Source organism: Chlorocebus sabaeus, chromosome 22 (genome assembly GCF_047675955.1).
Source record: "Chlorocebus sabaeus isolate Y175 chromosome 22, mChlSab1.0.hap1, whole genome shotgun sequence".
Lineage (NCBI taxonomy): Eukaryota > Metazoa > Chordata > Mammalia > Primates > Cercopithecidae > Chlorocebus > Chlorocebus sabaeus.
Window position 1 is genome coordinate 100,639,089 of NC_132925.1, and position 11,799 is coordinate 100,650,887.

The 11,799-nt window shown below is 44.8% G+C and overlaps 1 protein-coding gene across 3 annotated transcripts in view; it reads right to left on the bottom strand.

Moving 5' to 3' along the window:
• LOC140709874 (beta-defensin 109-like) overlaps window positions 1-11,799 on the bottom strand; it is a 167,578-nt gene that overhangs the window by 85,963 nt on the left and 69,816 nt on the right. The gene's annotated exons all lie outside the window — the stretch shown is intronic.

Below are 11,799 nucleotides of genomic sequence, written 5' to 3' on the forward strand. Positions count from 1 at the left end.
CAGGTGCTAACAAGCCCCAAACGTCTCACTCATACTTGCTAGGCACATCGCTTCTCTCAGCCTCCACGGTGTTTCACACTCTTCCTTTATATAGAGATGAACCATGCGTCCTGAGCGCTACAAAGATTCAACTCCTTCCGGGCAGAGGGGTGCATCTTTCCATCACGGGGTCCTCACTCCAGCCGGCACAGGATTTGCAGAATGGGCGAGTCTAATGTTGATGACACTTTCTCAATATTCCCTTCACACCCCCCCAAAACAAGAGTGCTGCCAGCTTCTTACCGACGTTGTAATGAGCAAAATATTTTTCTCTTATTTGCCACTTTTTAACGTAATACTAGTGAAGAATGTGACTCTGCATGTACACTGTAAGCACCCACACCGTGAACATTCTGCTCTCCTGTGACTGTATTCACAGGTCACAAGGGCAAAACTTCTCCGTAGTAGCCTATATATATATAAACATGACTTCCACTCATCTGAAAGTCACAGATGTGGCTTTTCCTTCATAAAAAGATCCAGATGATACACAAGCCAGGTTTAATAAACACATTGGTCCAGGTGGGAAAATGACCCCTCAGTCTCCCTCCCCTCAAACACCAGGGCAGCCAGGAAACTGCGCTCTCCAGTAAATGACAAACGGCAGGATTCCCTAAATAAGCAGCCGGGAGATTCCCATCTCACAGAGCGCGCCTTTCAAGACTCAAGATGCCCCCGCTCCCTGAATGTCCTACAAAGAACAGACTACCCAACTGAGGACTGAGGCAGTCAAGAAACATGTTTTTGGCCGGGTGCGGCGGCTCACGCTTGCAATCCCAGCACTTTGGGAGGACGAGGCAGGTGGATCACAAGGTCAGGAGATAGAGACCATTCTGGCTAATACGGTGAAACCCCCGTCTCTACCAAAATTTAAAAAATTAGCCCGGTGTGGTAGCGGGCACCTGTAGTCCCAGCTACTCGGGAGGCTGAGGCAGGAGAATGGCGTGAAGCTGGGAGGTGGAGTTTGCAGTGAGCCGAGATCGTGCCACTGCACTCCAGCCTGGGCGACAGAGCAAGACTCTGTCTCAAAAAATTAAAATAATTAAAATTTAAAATGTTTTCAGCAAATAGCATCATCGACCCACAAATGAGAGGTACCGTTTTCATTCTAGGAGGGAAACACTACAAAGTACGTACATTTTAGCCCCGTAAGTGAATTCTTTGGGCGTTCCTGTGTCCACTATCAAATGCAACACATCACCTCAAAAGGCAAAGTTCTATAAGTCACATCCAAGGAGGGAAAAATCATTCTAAGTTTTAGCAATCCAGTAAGAACTTGATCCAGAGAAGCCTACTTGTTCCAGACTCTCAGCAGCAATATATTGCTACAATGTAATGAAAACAAAGGGATGATTAAGAAAATTTCAATGCTAATAAAAGACAAAAACGTAATTGGATTTATTCTACTCTAGACAGAGCAGCCGGGCAGTTCACCCACACGTTATGAACGTTGCTGTTTATCAGGCAGGGTCCAAACTCTGTCAACAAGGCTTGACAGCAAGGGCGTGATCTCCACTCACTGCAAGGTCCACCTCCCAGGCTCAAGCGATTCTCTTCAGCCTCTGGAGTAGCCGGGACTACAGGTGTGCAGTCATCACGCCCAGCTAATTTGTGTGTTTTCATTAGATGCGGGATTTCACCAGGTTGCCCAGGCTGGTTCCCTGGGTCTCAAGCTCCCAGGCTCAAGCAATCCGCCCACCTCGGCCTCCCAAAGCGCTGGGATTACAGGCGTGAGCCATCACGCCCGGCCCTTTTCTTTTTTTTTTCTTTTTAAGTGATTAATGTGCTTCAGAGTCTTGTAGGCATTAAAAAAAAAAAAAAAAAAGAACAAGCAAATTCTGTAAGGGAAAGAAAGCATTAACACGTTTTACACTTCTCAAAACTCAAAACTGAAATGCTAAGAATAAATGTATTTTATTCACAGAAGCAGTATTCTTAAAGTTCTGTAAAAGTGATACCATGGACACCACCACATCACAGACGAGTGTGGCAGGACTGCTCAGATTCAGAATACATTCTGAACAGTCCTCTTGCCCCTTTCCTCAATGGGAAGACTTTATTCTGTCTTTTATTCAAATTAAGTATCTTGCAAGGGAGTTGAAGAAAACTGCATAGCAGATTTTAAAACTTCAATGCTTTTCTCAATTTTCGCCACATTCTGATGCATTTTACTGACTACACGGCCAATAAGCCTAAAACTTTTTGCATCGATAAAGACAATGCTCCTTGTAGCAATAGGCTTTTTCTTTTCTATACAAAGATCTATAACTTAAGCTAGTAAACTGGGCATTTCACAAAGATTTTGCACAATTCCGAGCACAGATTTTAGCAAAATAAAACCATTATCTTTCCACAATTAAATAAGCAAGCATAGGAAACTGCACAGTTAAAATAACCATTCCATTATTTTATATAAACACAAATAAGAAAGTAGAGTATGCTTTGAAAAACAGTATTTCCATATGCCAACAATGAAGCAGAAGACAATTCTTCAGCCTCATATGACATTTGACAACCGAAGTACTCTGACCCAAGCCCAGCCCGGTTAAATGGAAATGAAGTAAACGTGTGAGTGACCGTGGTGGGGCACTCTGATAGCCACAGTCCAGGAAAGAACAGCTAACATCTTTCTTCTTCATGGGAAAACTGAAACATACTCGAGAGACCTTGATTCTTTAAAACACAGTCTGCCCCAGTACTAACCTTAAGCTCCCATTGATCAAGATTGCTATAACCACAGAGGTGTTTTTCCAGGCCCTCGCAAATCACGGACATGGTACATACACAACGTTTTCAAACACTCAATGCAGCCAATTTGTTAAATGTGCTGTGATACCGGAGGTCTTGTGCAGGACCAGAAGTGTCGCAGCCTGGTTACCTGTCCTGGTGTTCAATGCTTTGTATGTGCAAAACCTGCTGTTACAATTTACTGGGCTTAATGTGATTCAGTTCATCACAGAAGAGAGCTATGACATTTACTTAATTCCACCCACAGATTCTCAGGTTCACCTTCCACGAGTGACTGCTCTGTCCACGAGACAGCGGAAGGAAGACCCAGGAAAGGCCTGGGAGATGCCAGGTGCTCACAAACTGGTATCCGTCTGCTGGTTCTGGCTTAAAGGAAAACAGACATAGAAGAAGCTAAAAGGGCTCACTACACCTAATATCACAATGTTCTCAACTTTACCTTAGCCAAAAATAAAAGCGGAAAAGCAAAACTACTCCGGGGCATGATTCCAGTGCTAATCTGAAACATGGACTATTCAGAAGACAAAGCTTATTGTGAGTGCAATTAATATACACATAAAACACTGGTTTCACAAAACCCAGTCTTTGCGATTGCTTTTATAAAAAGTAAAATTCTCTTGAGGATCGCATACATTAACTGATTTTCAAATGAAGGGACTGGTAAACTTCAGGGCATATGATTTCTGCCACACACGAGGGGAGCAGTGAGAGAGAAGAGCTAGGATGAAGTGTGCTGAAGCTGTCTTAGGACTGAAATTCAGTTTCTGCCAAAACAAAAACACAGGAGTCTGTCAACTTCGAGAGCAAGCTCTGCTTGAGAGTGACAAGATGTTAAAGTTGCAAAGGAGCTTCTCCCTGTATGGGCAGGTGTGATCCTTGCAAAATCATAGCTCAGCATCATCAAAAATCAGGAAAGAACGCAAGCCTTCCAGACATGAAATCCAAGAGCAGAAGGGAGCAGAGTCCAAGCTTGCTGGGCAGAACTGTTCCCGGACAACAGCACAGAGGACGTCACAGGGAGGGCAGGGCAAGCAACAGCAGCTTCCGTGTTGCCGCAAGCAGGGCCTGAGCCAGGGGAGCAGTCTCCTCCAACCTGACAAGGAGGCACGAGGAGCCACAGAGAAGTCAATTCAGGGCCCTTTTCAGAAAGGGGCAACAATGAGAAAATCTGGTCTCAGGCGCTATCATTGAGACTGAATAACCAATATTAGAACAGAAGATCAGGCCAGGGATGGTGGTTCAGACCTGTAATCCCAGCACTTTGGGAAGCTGAGGTGGGTGGATCACTTGAGGTCAGGAGTTGCAGACCAGCTTGGCCAACATGACAAAACCCCATCTCTACTAAAAATAAATTATCCAGACATAGTGGCACACACCCTATAACCCCAGCTACTAGGGAGGCTGAGGCATAAGAATCACCTAAACATGGGAAGTAGAGGTTGCAGTGAATGGACATCGTACTACTGTGCTCCACCCTTCCAGCCTGGGTGACAGACCAAGATTCTAGTAAAAAAATAAAAAGTCAAGATGAAAACTGATTGCCAAGGTCCATGTTCCATATAATTCAAACAAAGTTCATTAGCTGGTACTTGATCAAGTTGTTGATTTCTTCATTACAATCTTGTATATCCTTCTAACACGGCTCAAAATGTTTACATTTGAGCACACCTCGAGTATAACAAAAAATAAAGTGCCTATATTTCATAAATGAGCAAGTTCCAGTAAGACTGCATCCTGCTCTAGTTAATCCTTTGACAACGTAAAACTGAACCGTCCTGACATAGCACTGACACATGGTACAAGAATAATGACCTCCAATTAAATCGCTAGATTTAGAGAACACATAAATATAGTTTATCACTAATTCGCCAGCGATTAGCAAGATTTTAAAGGAAGAAAAAGTATCGGGACTGTAACTAGGAATAAAGGCAAAAATAAACACGATAAATTAGTCACGTTTAAATCAATACCCTTTTTGTGGGGCCGTAAGAAAGTATACACAACAGGTGTGCAAGCTGTCATGCTAAGCTGTCACCAAGCTCTCTATGAAGGTGGTAAGAGCATCCCAAGTCGCAGAGCCTCAAATTCCTATTTAAACGCTACACAGCCAACACCACACTCGGCAAGCAGTGAGAATTCTGAAAGCTCTGAGGAACGCATGATGGGATGAAGGGCCCCAGTCCTGCCATCACCCTGCTGCTTATTAAAAATATAAAACAAGGCCCTGCCTTCAAGGTGCTCAGATCTAACTAGTACAAAGTTTTGTTTTTGACGAGTTAACTACGAATGATGAAGACTCTCAACAGCTGTGCGAAATGTAAGGCAACCTAATAAGAGGAACTTGGCTGAGACTAAACCCAGAGATGGTTTTTTAACCACAGAAGAGGAAAGAACTGAAGAACCTTACAGAAAGTTGACAGCAATTTCTATTTCTCTATGGTAGAACCTGGAATTTACCTTTGGGATAGACTGTCCTTCTGTTCTGAAAAATCAGATTATTCTTGCAATCCTCCATCAGGAGTGAAATTCCCAAAGGCATGGAAAACCAAGTACTAATTTTAACGCCCCCCCCAAAAAAAACTACCTATGATCTTAGATGTGAGATTTAGTATTCTCAAATTCCAAATTTGGAAATAGTTTGCACAAAATCCTTATTTTCCCTGTTTACTTGAAAGCTCTCTATTCTTTTGTCCTAAATATCTTCTTTCTCATCCTTCCAAACAGTATCTGAAGATGAACTTACATATCGTTTTCAATGTTAACAAAGAAGATACTACATTTGTCATGAACTGTTTATATTCACAACTGTAGGAGGGATTTGGCTACATCATGAGGAATAACACGAGGCAGGAAATACGCCATTAATAAAGAACAGTAGAAAGTGGACACATTTCCTGATGAGTGCCGATTTCTCATTGAGCTGCTGACAAAGTTATAATACGGAAAGCTAGACAGCTGCTCTGTTCGTTCTACCTCACTTAAGTGACCGAGTCATTGTTGTTTCGGTTCCCTTTCTCGTGTGGGGATGAGACACACCTCACAGAGTTGTTTATGATTTCAGGAACACACACATCAATGAAGTGACTATTCCTAAATCGTTGCAAAGGATATAGTAACCTGCCAAATTTCAACTAGGTTGCAACAAACAACTGTTTTCATCCTACACTCTCCGGTGCCAGCGAGATGGTGTGTTCTTGGATCCCTGCGGGAGCCCTTTCCTGGTGCCATAGAGCACACACACATTTACATCCACATAGTGTAAATTTATGGTACACTGTAACACGTGTACCTGCGTAGAGCGTACACACATCCGAATACGTAGGGTGTACGTAAGTGCACTACATGCGTACAGAGTGCACACACATCCAGATCCATGTGGTATACATGCATAGAGTGTACACACATCCAAATACAGTGTACAAACAAGTTCACTACGTATGTAAAAGCATAGAGCATACACACATCCATATAGCAAATGTACATAAGTAAGCTAACACATATGTGCATACATAGCACGTACACCCATCTATATGCATACAGTGTACACAGGTATACTATAACCTGTATGTACATGCATATGGCATACACATACACATTCATATGTACACAGGTATGCTATTTGCTATATGTATACACGTGCGTATAACATACACTCTTATCCAATGTACGTAGGTGCACTACAGCATGCATACACACACGCAGTGTACACATATGCTCATGTATACAACGTACATCAGTACACTAACGTATAAAGCGTATACATATATGCAACAGTGTACATATATATGCAGCATGTATATGTATTAGTGTGTACATATCCAGAAGATTATTCAGTGTGCATAGTGTACATGCATGCTTGTGTGAACATATGTATATATACATCTGCAGAAATAATGTGCACATACCCACATGGTGTACGTACACAGGTATGTATATGGCATTAAATACAAGCATGTAGGTACACATGCAGAACAGATAGGTGTACTAGTGTGCATATAACCATAGCGACCATAGATACACACATATACACATGTACATGCATACCTACAGCATGCACGTGTGTAGGACACAAATGTAGTGTACATACCTATACATTGTAAATACATGCACAGTGGATATACACGTAGTATGTGTACACCACATACACACATGTACATTTATAGAGTACACATATACCGAGACCCAAAAGGGGTCATGAGTATTAATACTGCGGAAACGCTTCCAGTTCTACCTAAGTGAATTTTTTTTCAAACTATAATAGAACTCATACAAAAAGGGTTTTAAGGAAATGAATAAAGCTAGTGACAAAAATCAGTGGGAAAGGCACAACCACTTTCCCTCAGAGTTCTGGGCCTGACCGTGGAAGTTCAGAGGTTTCCTAATGCAGTACACATCAGAACTGACTCACGATAAAGCACTCCTTAAAAATTAAAAATGTGTCCTCATGTTTTGGCCTTTGAGACAAAGCCTCTTAGTTAATCGAGTTCTGACTGAATTTGACTCACAGTACTCTGGCAGATTCTTCATTTTCTGGTGAGACAGACGAATGTCCCAGGGTGAGGGCAATGCCAGCCCTTTCAGGGTCAGCTTTTCGAGGAGCGATGTCTGGCAGAACACAATCCAACACCATAGTAGGATCCCCCACCCAGCCACTTAGACGCTTTCGGGTACTTACTCTGTCTCCTTGTTTCCCTTTCTTGAATTCAGCTATGGGGGAAAAAACCCAAAAAAATCAAAACCAAAAACAAACAGCCCATGTGTTTATGCGTCTGAAAAGTTAATACATCCACATCCAACTTTCTAAATGAGACACGGCAGGTATGATGGTCACTGAACAGTGGCCACTGTTGACAAAATACAAAGTCTTCTGCAAACATGAACGAGTTTCTAGGAATACAAAAGTCAAGGGAATTTACTTCACATATTAAAGCTGTCAAGGGTGCTCATCAAAAATGTACTTAGAGGTTTTCCTTTAAAGTTATTTTTGAAGATTTTTAAGTTGCAATACTTAAAAGCCTCTGGGAAAAGAAAGGATACAGGTATCTGGAAGATTTATACTAAATGATTTTCATGTCTTTTTGATAAAGTTAAGTAAGGTCAGCCTTGAAGTAATGGGTTCCACTACTCTGAAGCTGTGGATGGAATCCACAACACCACCAGACAATTGAATAAACAGCAAGGCTGCACACACAGGATGCAGGCAGTGAACCAGGCTGACTAGTTGTCAGCTTCTGGGTCAGTTCTACCCAGTTCTGCCCAGGCCCCACTGGAGATGAAAACGTGCCCTTTAGAAGCCTTCAAACCCAACCTTTCAAAATCTAATCATCTTCAACTGAGGCCCAAGTCCAAAAATCTACTGACATCTTAGCACCTGTTAGGGCAGCTGTTGCCTAGCCTTTTTGGCACCAGGGATGGGTTTCATGGAAGACCATTTTTCTGGGGGGTGGTTTTGAATTGCAACTGTTCCACCTCAGGTCAGGCATTGGATCTTCATAAGGAGCACCTCCGAGATCCCTCACATGCAGTTTACGATAGGGTCCCAGTGCCTAGGAGAACACACAGCTTATGATAGAGTCCCAGAACCTAGGAGAACATGCGGCTTACCAGAGGGTCCCAGCGCCTAGGAGAATACGCGTCCTATGATAGGGCCCCAGAACCCAGGAGAACATGTGGCTTATGAGAGGGTCCCCGCGCCTAGGAGAACAGGTATTAAATGAGTTGCCAAAGCCAAAATCCACTGGATCTACCACTCCAAAACATACACCACTGCCCAATATTGATGTGAGCCAAAAACATGGAAGTCTTGAGGGCCCACACTGACCACAGGCAGACACCACTTCTGAAAGAACCAAACACGTGCCTAAAGATCACCCGTGATGACCCAGGAGAGCAGCTTTGAGCAGAGACAAAGGTGAAGGAGAGGCACATGGGCCAGGGTGCTGGGTGTGCCCGTCTTCGTGACCTCACTGAGATTGCTGACCTCTGGCCCTTGGTGTCTGTCCTATGGAGGAGGTAGCCCCCAAATCCCTGCCTCCCTTCAGCACTGACTGAGGCGGTCCTGAAGTCTCCCCAGGGCTGAGGCTGCTTCTAATTCCTGTTAGCTGCACACCCACATAAAAAACAAAATATCAAGTATGCAGACAGGAAAAGAAAAATATGTGAATCTTCCCTTATTCAACAGGCATTTAAAGAGTAACAGGAAAATTGTGATAGTCTTTAAACAACCACCAGCTATCACGTCCTGTTGAAATGTTTTAGCTAATCAGGAACACCTTTACCAAGCACCTGTGTGTTCAGGAAATCAGTTGACAGGTCCCAAATAACCTCGGAGCTTATGACCTGACCCCCACTCACGTGCATCACCTCTCCAGAGGAACGTGTCCTGGACACCTTTCAAATGGTGAGGAACAGGAACAAGGGTAGCTTTCCCTCAACCCCACAAAACAAGCTTGACCCCGAGGAGCCCGGAGAACAGCAACGTTTGTTTAGATGTTTTCCCACTGACCTTGTCACAGCAAACGTTCCCATCCCACACCGCCCAGTGTTTAACTCTCCCTGGGATACCAGCAGCCATCAACCCTCAACAAGCTGGAAACAGAGGCCAAGCTGACAGGAGGCCTCTCTCCATTCCCTACTGAATTCGCTCAGGACACGGATGTTCCCAAACACATACGGCCCCGAGTATTCCACACCTGGAGAACATTCAAACAACAGACGCTGCAAAGACGTTCCCCTAAAGAGAAACTCAGTTTCTAACTTCCCTTAGGGAAAAATATGAGACCCAGAACTTTCCAGAAAATCATGTGTGGGAGGAAGCCACTCACCTTCTGGCACTTCCTAAACCTGCCTTCCCACAGGTGCTCAGGGATGACCCCACGACAGCCCCGTCCACCCAGGATGGCAGCAGGTCTCAGGCAGCCAGCACCTGGGCAGCTGGTGAAGCAACCCCAGGGTGAAAACGCCATCCCAGGCACCACTTCCCGGAGCCCCTCAGCAAGAAGAACAGAGGCGGGACAGAACCGAGGGCTGATTCGAGGCTGGGGAGCCACAGACCCGCACAGCTCAATCATCAGACATCCTCTTCTGTGGACAGATGAGCCCAGCCCAGGGAGAGGCCAGCACAGAGACTCTCGTGCCGGCTCCACGAGCCAGCGCCCTCCAGGGCTGCAAGTTTATGATCACAGCTTCAGAATCGGGTTCCAGAATCTTTCGGAATCAAAGACACACCAAACTGTAAAGCTTCCAGGACAGCAGGGCCCAGGAGCAGGCTCAGGGGAGGACCACGTAGAAACCCCACACAGCATATGCGTGTGCATGCTTACTCCACACATGCCACCCCTTCACCCAGTACTATACATGCAAACGCATGTGTGCACTCCATACACACCCTCAAATACACTCACCAAATATGATGTGTGTACACACTCCACACACACCCTCAAATACATACAACACACATGAACATGCTCACTGCAGCCACATCTGCTAAATACACTCACCACACACGCACAAACGTGACACACCTGCACACTCATTCCAGACATCACACCCCTCACCAAGTACACAGGTACACACACTCCCAAGTCGAGAACCTGCAGACTCCTCAAGCTTTGGTTTCCCCCACTGTTTCTCTCATCACATGAGATCCACACACAGGTGTCATTTACTGACATCTAACACCCGGGGAGGCCCTTAGACAGAACTGCAGTCACAAGTCGGCTTCATTCAGGCATTCATCACCAGTCTCCTGAAGCCACCTCCTGTCCTCACGGGGAGGGAGGCCGAGACCAGAGACGTCACTGGGCTTACAGATCCCCAGGCTGGCAACCCAAAGAAATGAGGAGGGCTCGGCCACGGCCCTGGAGGGGGATGGGTACTGGCTCAGGTATGCGGAACATGAGTCCTCATTTCCATACCGTGTCACCTACGACAGCGTCAGGTGAAAGCCAGTGGTTTGGCATTCCTGGAATAGACAGTCCTGGAATTACAAGCAAAACTTTTTACTCCTCCCTTCTGAACACATGAGGTCCATGGTCCCCTCACATCTAACACTGGGAATCCGAATCGGTGACTCTTTGTCCACCTGAGGACCACCCAAGAGGATCCACACACCTGCTACAACAGCAGCACCGCACCTGGTCTGCAGGGGAGCAAAGCAAATCCCCCCTTTTTGAATAACACTGGATTACCCCGACACTGGCAGCCTGCAGTGTGTATATCGTCAAGCCCCCACATCTGCGCCACCTGCAAGAGGAACACAAGTCCTTAGTCCTGGGTTCTCAGGATGGCCTATGAGGTGGATGCTGGCACCCTTCTCATCTCCCAGTGGAGAGGAGAGAAGGCCAGGGTCAGGACTGGTGTATCAGGAGGGTCAGGGTTAAACCCCATCTGCCTCACAAAGCAGCCCTTACCGTTCAAGTGACTTCTATCAACAGCCTTAAAATGTACCACAGTTACCAGCAATTCTGAGTGCTGTTCCTTGGGACGTCATAAGCAAACATTTTGTTAGAAATATTTTGCCAAATCTGCTTTCAAAATCCTATGTTATGAAATGACTAATGAAAATTTGAGCTATGAAATAAAGCACATAGTTAAATGAATCCCAAAATGACTATGGCGAAGGAAGCTTTAACTTGAAGTAAAAAATATCCTCTAAATGACATCAGCCAGAATTATTTTCAATCATGACTGATCCCATATGCTTCAGGAATTATACAGCATCATCTCAGATATGAACTTAAAACCATTAGCTGAATGCACATTTCAGCACAACCAAAGTTCTGCTATAATAAGCAGCACAGGCGTCTCTGGAGAGGATTTTAATTGGGACTACAAACGATGTGCACGATCGTGGCAAGAGGTTTCATGCTGGCTGTTCTCCAAGGTGCGACACAGAGAAACACCACTAACCTCAAAGACACCTGCTGCTTTGTAATGAGATGAGAGACGATGTGGATGGACTACTGTAAATATATGAAAAGGAGAAACAATGCAAGGAAAGAATCTTATCAG